This window comes from Buteo buteo, chromosome 5 (assembly GCF_964188355.1).
Source record: "Buteo buteo chromosome 5, bButBut1.hap1.1, whole genome shotgun sequence".
Lineage (NCBI taxonomy): Eukaryota > Metazoa > Chordata > Aves > Accipitriformes > Accipitridae > Buteo > Buteo buteo.
In genome coordinates this window covers 34,555,550-34,574,267 of record NC_134175.1, presented here as the reverse complement: position 1 = coordinate 34,574,267, position 18,718 = coordinate 34,555,550, and the positions used below count along the sequence as shown (strand labels likewise).

Below are 18,718 nucleotides of genomic sequence, written 5' to 3'. Positions count from 1 at the left end.
CCAGACCTGAAAACATGTTAGAATTTCTGCCATAAGGCCATCCTGTCTGGGCAATGGAACTTCATTGCCTAGTTAAATATGCTACTGTTAATTATACATCTCATAAATATCTGTGGAGTATTTGAAAGAACAACATAAAAACTGGAGAAGCCACAAACCCTGATTTTTACAGTATCTGTGTCTTTTCTATAATATGAAAGTGCCTGAACTGGGAGTGTAGTTTTACCACTAGCATAGATGATTGTAATCTGTTGATCTCAGTCAAGTTTTTCCTCCCATGTCACAGGTGAATTTGACCTTATATTCAGTATGTGACACTGTGCAGCCAAACAAGTAATCATGAAATGCATATGGACAGCCACGCTGAGTTTTTGTTAGACAACTTTCAGAAGTTGTTTTTTATGGAAGTTGTTTTATTTGTATGGTTCTTTCCTCAATTTTGTCAAGTTGCCTAGCATAGAAAGTGATGGTTATGGGGAAAGCTCCTGTGCACACTCCCCAGAAGTATGGAATTAACAAGACATCTGATACTCTGAAATGAAATTCTCCTTCGCATTCACACAATTATACACATTTTGAACGTGACGTTTCCACAGACTCTCATAGGCTTTGTAATATATTGTACTTCTTTTTGAAATGGAAAAGTTAGCACATGAACCTATACAGTTTCAACCTTTTTGTTCAGGGGTTTATGAAATAATTTTGGTCTGAAATGCTGAAGATTCTGCTGTCGCTATTTGTAAAGTTGAATCTATACCATGTTGGGAGCTTATCATCTCATGACCGATTTCTGTGAGCAGCATATGAACGTGAAAGGAAAAAGGAAATGAGAACTTTATGAGTCTGATGCTTTCAAGAAATTTAGATCTTCACCAATAGATTTATTTATCCTTAGGAAAAATTATTATTAATTAGTATCATTATAAGGACAACGGTTTTCTCCCACAGTGTGTTTTCTACCACATCTGCATCTTCTGAATCCTTTTTCCCAATTTGATCACTTCAGTGTGCCTCATTTCTTGGCATTCCATCCTCAATAGAATATAACAATAGTAACTAGAGCTGGATGGAATTTACAGATGCAAAACTTTTCTATTGAAAAAAGTTTTTAATTGGAACAGAAATTTTCTTCAATCAGGATGAGGTAAATTTTGCTAAATTATCCACTAGAAAGTTTCTCATTTCAACATTTTCTAAATTGAGTTACATCTGTTATTCCAGAATGATTTTTAATCACAAACTTTTAATGAATTATAGTAAAGAATATGTAAATCAAAAGCTTGAGGTTAAACCAAAGCAGATCGAAAGTAGCTAAAATGTTTCCACTGATTTATGATTTGCAGCTTGTGTGGAGATTTTGACTTTTTCTCCCAATTTATAGTGGAAAGAGTTTTTCTTTTTTTAATTTCAAAAGTGTTCCCAAATTGGGAAAATTATTTCCCACCTGGTTCTAATAATAGCATGTTTGAGTGGGTTGTGCTTTCAAACCTACTGTGTCTGAGTGCTTTGCCAACAGTTAAATCAGGGTAACCTACCTTAAGTTCTTAAAATGCCTAGCTCTTGTATAAGTGCACCAGAAAACTATATAAGAATAAACTCACAGCTAGTGAATTGTCTCCCATCAGACAGAGAGGACTGAAGTTTACTTTGCCCCTTGGATTGAGTTGGACATTTTCTAAAATGATTGCTAAAGAAAGTAGACCCCTAGCCTAGCCACTCTCTGAAGTTTTTGGAGTTGCCTGCACATAGTGGGGAGCACAGAATATTTTCAGAAGATACAGATAGAGAGTCACTTCACTGGCAAATTGAAGAGGTAGATGGTTGCTGAGCATCTTTAGTCAATGTTGTATGGTTGAGACACAATGGGGCTCTTATATTACAGTAGCTATTTCTGGTTTTGTGGCTGTAGTTGTGGGTACTGAGCAGTTTAAAAAGAGGATGCATGAAACAGAAAATGCTTTTGTGCCTCCAGCTCTGGAAGCTGTCAGTCCAGTCCGGATCCAGTGTCACTTTCTACTTCTGAAGGTCAGGAAGGATTTAGTTGTGGCAGAATTAAGAAAGAAAAGAATTTGGTTAGGGAACTTAAAAAAAATTAAATAAAACTCTGGTTCTTTTGATTGTTGGTGTCTATTTGTGTATCTGTGTGAGACAGAAAACAAACCTTTCCAGCTTCTCGTTTTAAGCTAACAAAATCTGTATCCTGGTGGTTGTATCTGAAACTAAGAAAATCTGTTTCCTGGTGGTTGGATCTGAAGTATTTAAACATTAAAAAGAAAACTGTTGCTTTCAATTTTTTTTTCTTAGCATTTGAAAGTCTGTTTCTTTTTTGACTCTGTCAAAGACTTGGGGGGGAAAAAATAAATTAAACTCTTGCTCATCTAAGCAGGTTTCATTTTTTATGGGTTGTATATATTCAAACAAATCTGTTCCTTTCTTTCAGGATGGTGGGTTTTCTTGTCAAAATGCTCAAAGATCTGTTGCTCTCTTTAAGCTCACTGAGAAAACTGCTTAAGAGATTTAAAACTCTGTGTGATCATCTACTAGTACATACATTTTTTCTGAAGCACGTGAATCTTGTAATTTGGGGTCTAAGGCATTACACCTTCCTTCATCAGACAAAATCACTGTAAGAAAATTCTTAGAGAAATCTCATCAAAATATATGCATCTCTGATCATCACACATGTACATTCAGAGTTTGAACAGAGTGAATTTTTGAAGTACAAATCACTCAGTGCACTTGTGTGATAATAATCCAGTGCAGTAACTTCAATATAGAACTTGCCTTTAAGTGCCATGAAGGGATTTTTAACAGGATTTTGGGCTTCTGTTTAGTCAGCAGAAATCTCTTCATAATATATATTTCATAAATACATTAAAGCATCTATAAAAAGATTAACCTTACTGGTGAGTGTACATGGCAATTTTTTCAGGCTCAAAGTTCCTCTTCGTAAAGAATAAAGTGTTCAAAGTTACCAGTTGAATTTATCCAAAAAATCTTGTACTGGGAGAAGAACCTTGAAGATAACTGGGAAATAAAGCAAAACCAAATACATCCATATGAAACCCATGTGAAAGACTGGTTGCCTTGCACACTTCATGTGACAGCTCTTTCTTTTCCCTACATTTGTTTCTAATTTCTATTTTAAAATGTGGTCAATTGGGTACCTGATTTTCTTACGTGTGTGTGTGATGCACCAGGAAAACCTAGACTGGATGACTAACAGAACATGCTTGGAGAGGATTGTCTCACTTAGCTAAGGATGCTCATTGGTATTTCAGGTCTCAGAATAAGTTATTATGCAACAATCTTTGACTTCCCGATAAGGAACTGAATGAGCCTCTCTCCCATTTCTTACTGAGACAGAATCAAAGATGGGCTCCAGGAGGGGTGAAGAGCATAGTGTACAAGCTAGTTCCTTCTCACTGCCTGCCATGTCTGTTACCTGAAGCAGACTGTTCTTGTTATGAGTAACATTGATATCAAATGAAAAGTGGACTTGAGCAGAAAAATTTAAGAAGCCGCATTTAAATGCCACTCATGCTGAAGTCTGTGACAGTTTTGACAGTGCTATACTCTAGAAGTTGAATAATAGGTGACCTAGTCATGGACAAGGGCCTCATTGCCCTGCACACCCTTCAAGACTGGATTTCATTCTTAATATCGTACTAGCTAGTTGTCAAACATTTTTACAAACACTCTAATAAAGGGGTTTGGTTATTCCTTTAGTCTTATTTAGAAATTTTATTTGTTAATGAGCAAGTAATTTTGGCAAAAGGCCAGGACAGACGAACTTCAAATATGTGTGGACTCAGATAAGCAATTTTTAGGGCTGCCTAGTGACACTAAATCTCCAGTATCCTACATTACTGGCATACTATGAGAAATATACCTTATTCTTTTAAAAATCTAACTAAACTTTCATACTCACTTTTTTTCTTGCCCCAGGTGTGTCCCTGTCTGCCCAGTATTGGGTAGGAATTTAGCTTATTTTGGGGTTCAGTGTCATTTTATATTGAATTCAACTTGTTTGTGGAAGGTGATAATTTTTGATCTGTTCATCCACTGACATGACAGTGACTTATTGCAAACCATTAAAAGCCCAGAGATTTCCCCTGAAATTAAGACACATTGCTGAGAATCATACCCTATGAAATTAAAATTACTTATGTTACTTGCCCTTATAAGAAGTGCTAAGATCCTGCTAGGCTTAAGCTTCCTGTTGGTATTAGTGCTGGAAATCCAGTCACCCTCACTCCATTGGAATGGAGTTAGTCTCTAGTAATCATATTTTTCAAGGTCTCATAACCAATAAATCAGCTCTGGATTTGCAGAAAGTTCATTGCTCAGTGTGCCATGTTCTACTAAGTTCCAGCTGTTTATATGTTCCTACTAGGAGAAAAAATATTTTGAAAAACTTGCCCTATTTGTCTGTATGCCTATATACTAGACCAGCAGATGTTAGGTAAATATTTTTGTTTGTCCCTGTTTTCCATATGTCGTTAATAAAAGCACAGTCTGAGGGTATTTAAGAGCTTGTCTAGTCAAGCTCCCTGCTGAGGTCAGGATCAGCTGTATCAAATCATTCCTGACAATTGTTTGTACACCCTGTTTGTGAGATTCTCCAGTGCTGAGGGATTTACAGTCTCCCAAGGAGTTTCTTTCCCAGGGTAATCTATCACAAACTGCATTGTTAAGACTTTTTTTTGTTAGACTTTTTTTTTTTAGCGTCTAACCTAGTTCTTCCTTAACATTTTTAAAGTCTATTATATCTTCTATTATTCCATTTTATACTATTCCAAGTCTATATAGAGAATAGTTTCTTACATTTCTCTTTGTAACAACCTTTTTCATATTTGAAGACTGAGATAATTGATCTTGAGTCAGCGAGGAGAAGAATTGGTCCTCCTTCTCTTTCTCAAGGAGGGCATCAATTTCTTATAATTTAATGGTTTAATTTCAGTGTTTGTTTTTCTTGCTGCTTTTATTTTTCCCTTCACTGAAGCTTCACCACTGACATTTGCCCAAGGTCCTGTAGCCTAGTGTGAATCTACTGAATGCTGAAAGAGCTTAAGGAAACACCAGGCTTACTCACCTTTAGGCATATGTCCTTGGGCCTGTCCTGCTCCACAAAAGGATTTTCTGCTTGGCACATAGCTCCACTATGACAAGCATGCTTTGCCGCATGCAGATATCACACACGAGAAGCACAGCTGATATCATCAGAGATGCTGAAATGTGAAGTCTGACTTTTAAATCAATCCCATTTGTGTTGAGTGTGTTTTCTTAGCATTCTAATTTTATCACATCATGAATGCTCCAGCTGGAAGCAATGTCTGACAGTTGATTTGAGGAAATTTCATTTTATTTTTAAACTCAGAATAGAATAATTGTAGTCCTGCTCAGCCAAGGTTCTCATAAAAATTTTAAGGATAATATTTATGTAGGGTTTTTAAGGTCTAAATAGTTCTGAATCTTGAGATTGTGTTGTGGTGTTTCCTAGGAATGCTATGTTTCTTATGACTGTTACAAACATTTGCTGCAGTGTTGCATGATATACCTTGCAATTGAAAAATAAACAAACAAGTTGTATTAAAATGCTTTCAAATTATGAATATTTTCATGGGTTTTTTTTCAGCAGTCATGCAAATGTTCAGCTGTGGAAAGACAGACTCCGGTACATCTATGTGTGGGTCTGTGGTTCTGAGTACAGACAATGGTCATTGGTAAGAAATCTTCAGACCAAAAGAAGATTCTGAAGTTTGTCTTAGAATCTCTCAAAGCATGAAACACCGGTCTTGGACTGAGATTACTGGAATAATGAGTTATTTACATACTCTTTGCCCAGAACTACTTTAAAAAGAACACTTTGTTCTCAGACTATGCATCACCAACAGAGAATCTGAATTTACTGCCATTTAGGACAGGTGGGATAAGGAAAAATGAATTCCCAAATTAAATGTCTTAACCATTAATAATAATCTTTGAGGCAATATGCAAAGTAGAGCCCTAGCACAATACGATATTGATACTATCTGAAAATAATGGGTTTTAATGTATACACTGGGTCACTCTCAGCAGTGCAGAGAATGAAACTGCAGGGCTTATACGTCCAGAATAACTTGACACAAAACAATTTATGTGGCATGCTTGACAGGGTCAGTGCATACAGAAAAATTAGACTGCAATGAACCACTGTTTCTTCTTTTTTACTTTAAGACAATCCCATATTTTGCGGTTGATCTCAAAGGACAGTCGCTGACCACTTCATAAGTGCCTTCAAACTCAACAAATTATCTACTTTTCTTACATACTTCTCACCTATTTGACTAGAGCCAATTACAATGAGTTTCCATTCATTGCGGCTCATCAAGAAAAGATATCTTCATCTATGGTATCTCATTCTTCAGACCACTGTGTTGACTCTTGACTTGTAATGGTGAAAATAAAAAATTAATGTTGTTGTAGTCAGTTAAATTACACTGGTGTAAACACTGCAAATAAATGGAGAATCAGTTCTGGTTCAACATTTACTTGTAACTACTAGAATTTCTGCACCATAAATCTGGGATGGTTTCTGAGCTTGGGAACATTCTAGTCTGTACTTTATTTTGTAGCCTGGACCACTACCATCTTGGCAGGAAAGTTTTACTATTCCTGAACCAGTATCCTGTTAGCATATCACAGTCTTGGCTGTAACCTCTGCCACTTCTGAAAGAAAAAGCACTATCCCATCTTGAAGACTCTCCCTCACTTCATCTTTCCACTTAGCTTTTCATGCAACATTGTTGTGGTTCTTTAAACAAGCGGGGGCACATTTATGGAGGGACTAGACTAAAGGAGCTATTAAAAAGCCATAAACTCACAGAGCTAGATGGAAACAAACTGTTCATTGTTGTATAAATTGTAGAAAAAAATGTGGTTTAAGAAAGTATATTGTGCTGTTCCAGCATAGTATCAGACTCTGACTTTTACAAAAAATATATTTAACATCAATAGTAAACTAAAATAGAACCTTAATAGTATTAATTTCTTTCTTCTTATTCTGTAGAGTTATATTTTCATAAAACTCAAGAAGAAGTCTTATTTATGGCTTAGTGAGGGAGGACTGAAAGTCAGAAGGTGTTGTACAGAGCACTCTAATTGCAAGCAGTTCCACCTCTGGCCTGTCTGGAAAGATCAGCACAGTTCTCTTTCCAGCTGTCACCTGAAAACTGTTGAAAGCTACCAACAGTTCTATATTTTAGTATATAGTCTGTTTTATCTAACTTTAGAGCCAGTTGGGAAAAATACCTTTCAGTTAAAGAAACACTGCAATTTCTGAAGTTCTTAATCAAACCTAGATGAATGCTCTAGTCCTTGTAGTAAAACCATCATTAGGGAAGCTCCTTCCACATAGGGGCAGAACCCTGCTCTACACTTTCTGCTGTGCTAGTCAGTCTTATTTTCTTCCAGTTATATGTGACCTGTACTGCCACTACCTTCCTCTGCAGCTGTGTCATGCAGGGGCATAGATAAGGCACTTTCTTTCACATCAGTGATCTCTAAGCACATGCCAAGGAATGGTCACTCTGGACAGAGGTTCATTATACTTGCCATCACATCCAGAATGCCTCTAAGCTCTCATCTAGAACTCCTTGAAACATCTTATCTACACACCTCTAACAACAACTCTAAGATATCCAGTGCCAGGCAAATGTAGGGGAGGGAGAGGTCATTCCTTTCACAGAAGGAAGAGAATCACATTCTGAAGTACCAAAGATGGGTTTGGGGCCAAATTATAAGAAAAATAGAAACTAGATAAAAATTTCAACATGATCTTTTGCAATTTGCATAAAGGTTCAGGTTACTACTCAAAGAACCTAAATGATTCTATGGATTTGTAAGTATTTGCAGCTGTATCTAAATGAACTCAATTTCCTTAAAGCAGATAAATGATGTGGTAATGGACTTTGGTTAGAAAGTGATGATCTTGGTACTCATAGGTATTAAAGATAGGCCAGAAATTAAACACTTGGCAGTAATAACAGAGTTGAGAGATGAATTATTCTACATGAATAAAGGTCATCAAACTATAAACAGTCACACACAAACAAAGCAGAGATATGAGAAAAACACACAGAACAACTAGAGCAAAAAAATCTGCCCAGGAAGGTTTCTTAGGCAACAATCTTGAGGTTCTCAAAAACAGATTAAAGAAAACACCTAAAAGAAAATGATTTTAAACATTTTTAAATTTCTATTCTGAAATTTAGTTCTTTACCACTCTTCCTCTCTGTCCTCTTAATTTAGTCTCCATTCTATATGCATCTTTGTTTCTAAAGACTGCCTTTAATTGCATCATTACCTATTTCGGAATGCATATTATATGCTTGGATATAGGCATAGTTTCTTTAAATCTCTATTAGAAAATAGAATTGGAATGACTACTGGAAAAAGTTTAACAGGGATATAGGGAGGAAAAGAAAACAATTTCCATGTTCTAGTAAAGTTCACCATTCAGTGTTTGAAGAAATTAATTACTTTTGTTATTTTTTACCACAGCATTTGTATAATTCCAAAAATTACAAATATATAGAAAGAGAATAAAATCCTGCTCTCAGTGACACCTAGTAAAGTAGATATTTCTAGTTTGACAACTGGACCCATAAGTCACATAATAGTATTGTATGTTAAGCCTTGGCTGATGAGTGGAACACTTGCTATAGCAACAGATTACAATTAAGTTTCTCAAGACGTCTTCACCCATCACCTATGGATAATGTTTAGCCTTCTTAACATTCAGGTCATGTGGCTGGATTTAGGCAAAACAATACAGAAACAAAAGCTGCTTTATGAGAGCTCCCCAAAGCTCCCACTGCCTTCTCAATTCTGGTATAGGTGGAAGTATCCAGTGACAGGTGCCTTGGAAGAGACCCTCACGTGCTTTGCAGAGTCGCAGAGTCATTGAGGTTGCAAGGGACCTCATGAGGTCATTTAGCCCAAGCTCTCTGCTCAAGCAGGGTCAGCTAGAGCAGGTTGCCAAGGACAGTGTCCAGGTAAATTTTGAATATCTCTGTGGATGGAAACTCTTTGGGCAATCTGTTCAACTACCCTTACAGCAAAAAAAAATTTTTTTCTTCTGTTCAGATGGGATTTAAATGTGTTTAAATTTGTGCCCATTGCCTCTTGTCCTGTCACTGGGCACCACTGTGAAGAGTCTGGATAACTCTACCACCTCCAATGAGGTATTTATACACATCTGTAAAATACACCCGAGCCTTCTTCAAGGCTAAAAAGTCAACTTTCTCAGCCTCTCCTTGTATGCCACATGCTCTACTCCCTTAATTATCTTTGTGACACTTTGCTGGACTCACTCCGGTAAGCCTGTATCTTCCTTGTATTGGGGAGCCCAGAACTGAACACAGTACTCCAGATGTGTCTCACCAGTGCTGAGTGGAGGGGATCACCTGTCTTGACGTGTTAGCAATGCTCTTCCTGATGCAGCTGGACTTTTTTGCTGCGAGGATGCATTGCTGGCTCACGTTCAGCTTGTTCTCCACTGAGACCCCAAAGTCCTTGTCTGCAGAGCTACCTTCAAGCTGGTCAGTCCCCAGCATGTACTGCTGCCTGGGGTTAATCCTCCCCAAGTGCTTCATGGCGTACTTACTGTTGTGAGTACAAGGGCTGGAACAGATCACATATTACCGATAGAACTGGACAGAGGTTTTGACGAAAACATTTCTAACATTTACAGAATGTTGATGAAGACAAAATGTATTTCAATACAACCTTCCTATAGATCAAATGGAATATTCTGTAAGCACCATGGCATTTTTGTTGACTTTGGCACACGTTCAAACTTTTGAAAAACTAGATGCAAGGGAAGGAGGATTATTCTTTTTCCACTTTGTTCTCTCTTTGCAAATTTCCCTGGTGTCTGCCACACTCTGAGTCCCAGTACATGCTGAATGGGGACCGATGTTGACTTACTACATAGCTGCTTTTAGAAATGGACAACAAGAGTTTTGAGACAACAACAATACCCACAGCTTGTGAGAATCCCTGTTAGAAAAAAAAATCAGATCCTACTTGCTGGTCTGCAAAATATTGCTTAGAGAGACCATGAGTATCCTGAAATGTGCAACCCAGCTTTTTTGGCTGGGACTGCTGAGAACTTTGACAGCTGCCAAATGAGTACAGCTCTGTCAGAAAAAGAGGGAAGAGCCAGGGCCAGGGGTCCTAACCAGAAGTTTATACCACCTGTACACCTCAGAAATGGTTGCAGGGTTGATAGCTTTGACATTGCATGAAACAAAGTGAGTATACAGAGATTAAGGGTTTAACAGTGGGACTCGCATCAATGCGGCTACATGGATTCAGTCTGCTGTGAAAGAAAAAGATACACATAAAGGCAGAGGCAGAGTAATTATTGACTTAGCTTTTATATTTGAGAACAAGAAGGACATACTGCACTAGCCTGATTCTATGATGTCCTATTTGTGAGCTGGTGATAGGTAGACAGGTTGGGTGCGTGATTCACTTCACACCCTGGGAAAGGCTGTTCAAATGCAAAATGAGTTCTTAATGCTATGTCCTTTCTTACTGTTCTTCAACCTTCAAGAAATACGTGTGCTCAGCTCAGTTTCCGAGTTCTTATACTGAGCCTGGGATTTGCTCATTATTTGTATTTTTCTAATTAATGTTGCAAATTCACAATGTATCTAACAGCACACTGACTCTTCAGGATATGATTCCCTGTGGGAAACTTAGCAGCATGCTTTTGAGCATATTATTTAAAAGTAGCAGTTTGTTGCCTAAGTCCATTTTTGCTGACTTAGCCAGCAACTTTGCTTTATCCTGCACATGAGAATTTCCCCTTCTGTTTTACAAGTACACTGACAAAGGAAACACAGACAACATACCCTGTGAACCCAGTCACAGTCTGACTGAGTCTCATTCAAGTCATGGAGTGCAGCTCCACGAGTTTAACTTTTCTAGTGATCTTAGCAACACTGAAGTAGGTAGTGTAGGAATATAGTCAGGCAAGTGTCTTCTACAGATGTCATGGTGAGAGTAATTCCATACGTAGGGTATTGCATCTGAACCTGCAGGTGGTTTAACATCCAGGCAGACTCAGGAAGAACACTACAGAGACCATAGAAAGGTGAAGCAATTAGAGCTGCTTCAGTCTTTCATACTCTTTGGTGCAACCTGATAACTGAATAGCACATAGTACCAGGAATAAAACGAGGCTGAAGAAAATAACCTGAGAGAAAGAATGGAAGAGCTAAAAACTCCAAGAAACTCTAAATATGGGAGATTAAATTTAAACTCTAGATATGGGAGACTGATGGAAAGAGATTCAGACAGTCCTGTCATTCTCTATTTGCAGACAGAGTGTACCAGAAAAACTGAAGGTAGTCTTAGTTTGTAACAGAGTTTAATGAGTTTCATGTTTTCCCGTTAGCCTAGGCAGGGAAGATGACTGTGAACTTATATTGTTATAAAAACACAGTCTGTATAAGATGAGAATACACAAGAGACATATACCTCATTATCCTAATTTCCTGAGCATACAAAATGGAAATGAGTTTGTACAAACACTTTGAAGAAAAAGCTAACCAAGTCTCTGGTAAGATTTTGATTTGAGTCTAGGACTGGAATGAGAAACTGGCAGATTACTGGAAGATTCTGACTTGAATCTTTATAATATAACAGCAAGTTTGAATTTTCAGTTTTAAATAAGATGGCAACAATGTTATTAATATGAAAAAAAGAACTAAAGGTAGTAATATCTAGTGATATCTTTAGAATCTGAAAGATACTGGCAGAGTAGATTTATGCATAAATAGGAAACTAGCAAAGGTAGTAACTAGTAAAAAAAATTGCAGTAGAACCGTGGAAGGAGAACTTGTTATTAGGGTAAACATATACCAAACTGTGATTTTATCAGGAGCATGCACCCATTTAGTCTTTCAGCAAGGTAAATAAGTGTGGGCAGAGAACCACACTAAAACACTGACCCTGCTCCTAATTACAGAAGTGCCTCATTCAGTGATAGGGCATGCATCTGTAACAAGTACTATACTGATATCCTTGGTGAGTGAACAGAGGAATAACAAAGATGGTTACTGGAGAAAAAGATGACAGATCCTTTAGGTATTGATGAAAAATAATTAGATAAGTATGTTATAAAAAATACTATTTTCTGCTGTTTCAAATTTTGAAGGCTAAAGGGTAGTGTATATTTGAAATACTGCCCTTTCCCTCACAGTCTATTCTAACAGCAATACTGACAGATGTACAGTTTATTTAACAAGCAAAGCAAACATTTTGATTGTGGGTTTGACTGCACAAAGCAGTGACATTGCCAGTATAAAAAGAATGCTGTGTTCCTCTTACATCTTTTGTTTTCAAAGCAACAAACAGAGCAAGTTTCCAACCTCTAACTCTCCAACCTTACATTGATATTACCTTAAAAAAAAAAAAAGTGGTCTTTAATGACAGCAGGCTTAGACTGTAAACCTGTATTCAGTACAGTATCATTAAAATATTTCTGTTTTATACTCCTCCCGTAATTTTAATCTCTCTTGGTATAAGATACATAATTTCATCAATGACTGGTCATGTAATAGCTTAGCCAGAAGCAAAATCTGGTTGAATTGAAACAGTAGCTTGAAAACGGGTGTTCTGTATTGTAAAATGATGTAGGACAGAGCTCTCTTTTACCCTGAGCAGTCAGTATATACTAACCATGCTAACAATAATATTAAAATGTGCATGATGATCAATAAACAAAAGTTTTCTACTGTACTTCATTTTGCTTTGCAAAAGTAATATTTTATAGTGTTACAAATTTATGTGTGTTATTGTTCTGTTTTGCTCCTAGCAAAATTCACCTTTAGGTGAAGCTGAGAATACTCAGTATTTTATTGTGTAAGCCATACTGACAGCAGGAAAGTAATTTGGTCTCTCCCTGGTAAGTTATTGCAGAAGAATAGGCAGATGATCTTCTGGTTACATTTCTGCAATCAGTGATGGGAGCTTCCTGTCACTGCAGTAGGTTTCTTGTATGAGATTGAATCAATTGCTTCAAATCAAGCCTTCCACAGTGCCCTGAACAGTATCCAGAGTGAAGCCAGGCTTCTTACAGAACTCGTCTCTCATTTTATCACCTGACAAGAGCTAGATTTTCAGAGCACTTCAAAAGCCAGAGAGTCAGATTTTTATGAAGCAACATAACAAATGCTGGTGATGAAATACAGTGCTGGTCCTTTTAAAAAATCACGTCTTCCAAATAACTATGTCCATATTGACCCTTTTGCCTCATTTCTCCACCTCTAAAATGGGGACAACATTGAATATATCTGCATACAGTATGAAAGGCGTGACCATGAAGTGATTTGACTTTGATGAAATACTTAAGTGTTCTGGTGGTAAAAGACTATTAAAAAGTTATGTGGAGAATAAATTAAAACCAATAAAGAAAATAGAACTTTTTCTTCATATTTTTTTTTCCAAATATCTCCTTATTCATACTTTCTCTTTACAGGAATTTTTTAGAGTGAACTGCCTTTACTGCTTATCTTTTCTAGGAAGCTGCAGCAAAAAGAGGTTTTTACTGACTTTTGCCCCCATATTCTCACATATCTGTACAATACCAATACCAGGGATGAATCTTACATTGTTTACTCTTGATTTCATTATATACTGCAGTATTGCTATTTTAGTCTTCCCAAGTAGCACATTTGCAGGAATATAAATTAGACATGTATCTTTCTTGCCCTAATTGCAAGCTCCTGGAATCTCTTTGTGAATGAGATATTGAAATCTATGACTGGTTTCACAAAGCAAAATGTTAACTGAGGTATGAAACTCATCATGGGTACTGTGGAACTTTTTCTTGTTTCCTTGTAAAATCTTCAAATAAAGTGAATAGGATTATGCTTTCTTTCTGATTTATATCAAAGAATAAATTCTCTCTACTTTAGAGAACATAAAGGCATAGTGAAGGTTTTCAGAATAAATCTTTCATGACAATTATAGCTAAGCATACCCCTGAAAGATACAAGCAGAATTGTCCAGAGGACAGCCAACAACCAAATGTTTGCAGGGTTTATTTTTAAATAGGAATCTGTGGGTTAGTCACTTAATAACAAAACACTAAGGCACTCTACTCCTTTTAATTATTTGCTTATTGATAACTAAGCTTGCAGATACATCCTACTCAAATTTGTTTTCAGTGCTTCCCCTCTCTATACCTACTGGTGATAAATAATGTTGGCTTATGTGGTCTATGCAAGGCCATTTATATCATTCTCTGAATTGGTGGATATTTTTAGTCTTGTTTAAAATACTATGAGCTGTTGGCTACTGCCAAGATAAGTAAGCAGAGAATACTGTCACTGTAGGGTTTGCTTTGTCTGTTGCTGCTTAGGAAACAGTCACAAGTCATGCACTGATTGACAGGGCCTCACTGCTACTCTTGACAACTATCAGAAGGGTTGTCATGTAGTTTAGATAACTTGCATAAAAAAGGACAAAACAATGGAGATTCACTATTCAAAGAACTCTTGCACTAATCATAACCTTTGAGCTTTTCAGAAAAAAACTCATATGTAAGGCTATGAAATCTTTTCTACATTTATCCAAACATAACAAACCTACAGAACAATGAAGAGATAACTACTCTAGAAACAGTACTACTGATATTAAAAAAGGGTATCAATAATGGTAGTGATAAGAGCATGATCATAGGCACTGGTCCAAAAAATGGAAGAGATTATCCTCCCCAGTTTTGTGCTTATCCCAACTTCCAATTTAAAAATCCTATCTAGCCTAGAGCAATTGAAGTTATTGCTTACTCAAGAATTATGCCTGTATAGAATATTTCCCTTTGTCTTGTAGGGGAGACACTCCTTAGTGTTCAAAAATAAAACCTAACACTCAGCAGCTTTCTTGGCCGTGAGACCTATCCACTCCCACAACTGGCAGCACAAGCTTGCCAGAGGCATATGCTGCTCATTTTGGAGTGATATAACAGCATATCCCATTCTGTCTTCAGTGATTCCCCATGGAGCCCAGTTCTGCCTAACAGAGTTCCTGCAGAAGAAGTAAGTTTCCCTAGCCTCCATGGAAGAATATAATCTAAAAGCAGTGGTGTGCAGGTGATGTTTCACTCATTTGAAGGCTGTTAGTACAGTTTATTGTAACAGGAGGCAGATTGTACAGCAGCAAATAGAACATAATGAAATGGACACAGAGCTTAGATTTCAAGGCTATAGATTGGAAGGAAACTGTAAGAATTGTTTCTTGTTCTAGTTCATAAGATGTGATTGAAAAAGTGAGCTGTAAACTGGTAATTCTCTGTGATGCACAGAATTGCTGTATTGGAATGATAATCTGTGAATTAATCAAATCTCAGAAAAGTCATGCCAATTTTACTTTGATAGACCAATAGACCTTAAATAGAAACGGCCAAGTAATTTGGTCACAAAACTGAGTCATTCACACCCTAGTAGCATTTCACTAATCTTGACATGCTGATAAAAACTTTTATGAGTACCTTAATGCAGGCATGTTCTGACAAGCCCTATTCCACACTGAGAATCTATGGAAAACACATGGAAGCAATTGGCTTCCAGATCATCCTAGTCCCAAAGATACACAAAATGCCTGGCTGCAACTAGCTAACTTCAAATCAGTTAGCTAGTTACTTCTCATTAGCTAAGCATGACTATATTCAGCAAAGTTTAAAGAGATCTGAAAGCAAATGCCTTCTGATCTTAATAGCAAAAATGCATTGTAGTACAAAAATAGAACTAGACACATTGGAAAACAGAATACTATAAAGTATTGCCCTTTGAGGGTCCCAAGAATCACCTTTTTTTTTTCTTAAAACATCTGAACTCCAAACCTTCCGATGCTCCATGCATCTGCTAAATTAATTTTCACTTCTAATTTTGGTCCATACATTGACAGGAAAATGCAAAGCACTTGTGTCAAGAAAAAATGTCTTTATAGTTCATTATCTTAGTGAAATCAGAAGTATCAGAATTTTCTCAGAATACCTTATCTCATGAGATTCTCAGTCCAACCTTGAGTACTTAATAGGCTTTGACGGTTGTAGTGAGTTTTAGGTTACTAAGTTAGTTAGGCTACTTACTAAGTAAGTTTAGGATCTAAACCGAGAATCCTTACATTAGAGAACTAGTAATATGCACTCATAGGCTTTATGTCTTCCTGTTAGGCAACTTCTTTTTAGCCCTTATCTCCCATCTCCATGATTCCAGAGGTGATGGGTACCAACAGGCTATGAGATCAGTAAGTTAATGCATGATTAAAGTATTCAGGTGTCATAAGAAATGACAGAGACTTTTAGGTCGACAGAAGCTATTACACTGATCTTTTTAATGGTTCTATTTAATATCAGGTTTTTCTACCTCATGTATCTAATTCTACCAATGTACTTACTTGAGAGCATTTTTATTACTTTCATAATTATGTCATATATGTCACAGAGCGACCCTTGAAATACAAGTAGTGCAATGATTACAAAGGCTGCCCTGCAGAGAGTTTGCAGAATTTCTCATTTCTCATTCTTTTTTTAATAAGTATTTAACACTTTCTCTGGCCATCTATGGTAGTTGTTTGTATGCTAGCTGTTTTAAAAGATCTTTCTCATTTCTGCAAAACTTGCTGGAGTCAAATCAAAAGACAGTTAGTGATTTCAGTGGACTTTGTATTAGTGATTTTTTGTCAGTAAGAATAGGGAAATAAAAAGTTTGGTTCAAGCTGGATTACCAAAATGCCTTTGAATCCTCAGGACAGCAGGTGTTTTTGTTCTTGAAGCTGTATTTGAGTTGCATGTGAGATGTTTATATTTATTAAATATTATCCTATTGTCCTGGTTTCCGCTGGAATAAAGTTAATTTTCTTCTTAGTAGCTGGTATAGTGCTATGTTTTGGATTTAGGATGAAAATAATGTTGATAACACTGATGTTTTGGTTGTTGCTAAGCAGTGTTTATACTAAGTCAAGGACTTTTCAGCCTTTCATACTGCCCTGCCAGTGGAGGCTGGGAGTGCACAAGAATCTGGGATGGGACACAGCAAGGACAGCTAACCCAAATGAGCCAAAGGAGTATTCCATACCATATTACATCACACCTAGTATATAAACTGGGGGGAGTTGGCCGGGGGGCACCGTGGCTTAGGGATTGGCTGGGCATTGGTTAGCAGGGAGGTGAGCAATTGTATTGTGCATCACTTGTTTTGTATATTTTTATTACTATTATTATTCCCCCCCCTTCTTTTTCTGTCCTATTAAACTCCTTTATCTCAACCCATGGGTTTTACTTTTTTTTTCCTGATTCTCTCCTGCATCCCACTGGGTGGCTGGGGAGTGAGTGAGTGGCTGCGTGGTGCTCAATTGCCAGCTGGGGTTAGACCATGACACCCATGGATATAAGAATTATTTATTTTGTTGGATGCAGTGCTTTAACTTAGATTTCACATATGTGCATAGATATGTCAAGAAAGGAGAAGGCAATAGAATAAATGCATTAATTTCCAATACCTCACTATTCTTCTCATTGTTATAAGCACAGCAGCACACAAGCTGATCTTACACATCAGAGTCTCTGGTGCTCCAGTGGACCTGTAGCATGACTTGAAATGCCAGCAAAAATAGTCACTGTGGAGAACTAGATAATCTGTATGTGAAAAGTGTGTATATTTAGAGGAAGGGCTTGGAAGGACTATATCTAATTAAATAGGTGGTGATTCTGGGGAAATCTCTCCACAGCCTCTCAGCATTTGGTGGTATATGATCAGAGAATAACAAAACCAGAGAATCACAGAACAGTTAAGGTTGGAGGGGAGCACATGAGATCATCTAGTCCAACTCCTCCGCTCGAGCAGGGTCAGCAAGAGCAGGCTGCTCAGGACATTGCCCAGCTGGGTTTTTAATATCTCCAAAGATGAAGGAAACTCCAGTCTCTCTGGGCAATCTGTTCCTGTGCTTGATCCCCTGCTCAGTAAAAAAGTTTTTTCTTCTGTTCAGATGGGATGTAATGTGTTTCAGTTTGTGCCTGTTGCCTCTTGTCTTATCACTGGGCACCACTAAGAAGAGTCTGGCTAACTCTCCTGTACTCTACTGGTCAGATATTTAATAAAGATACACATTGATAAGATCTCCCTGAGCCTTTTCTTCAGGCTAAGTGGTCTCAGCTTTCTCAGCCTCTCCTTGTATGTGAGATGCTTCAATCCTTAACCATCTTTGTGGCCCTTCTCTGGATACACTCCAGTATGCCTGTGTCTTTCCTGTACTCAGGAGCCCAGAACTGGACATAGTATTTCATGATGTCTAAAGATTGCTGATTTTTGTAATGAAAACACAATAATTGTCCTGATATTATGGCCTAATGCAAAAAAAAAAAAAAAATTAATTTTAATCTTACTCTATGCATTGTGTGTAAACTGACAAGTTGAGATAGTATAGGAGATGGTTAATTTTTACTACTTTATTTGCTACTTGTTTCCTTTTCTAATTCTTTCCTCTCTCTCATTCTTAGAGAGCCAACAGTGACTTCCAAATAGTAACTTCAGTAGTAAGATGAATAAATCTCCACTTAAAAAGAGAGAGTGCAAGGAACCAAAAGGCTTAGTGAGTCCTGACAAGTGCACCTGGAACTGTACAAGTAAATTTGGTTATTGGGACCACCTGGAAAAGAGTC

The 18,718-nt window shown here is 37.2% G+C and overlaps 1 protein-coding gene across 1 annotated transcript in view; it reads right to left on the bottom strand.

The window, feature by feature from the left end:
- KCNH7 (potassium voltage-gated channel subfamily H member 7) overlaps nucleotides 1–18,718 on the bottom strand; it is a 245,808-nt gene that overhangs the window by 168,007 nt on the left and 59,083 nt on the right. The window lies entirely within an intron of this gene.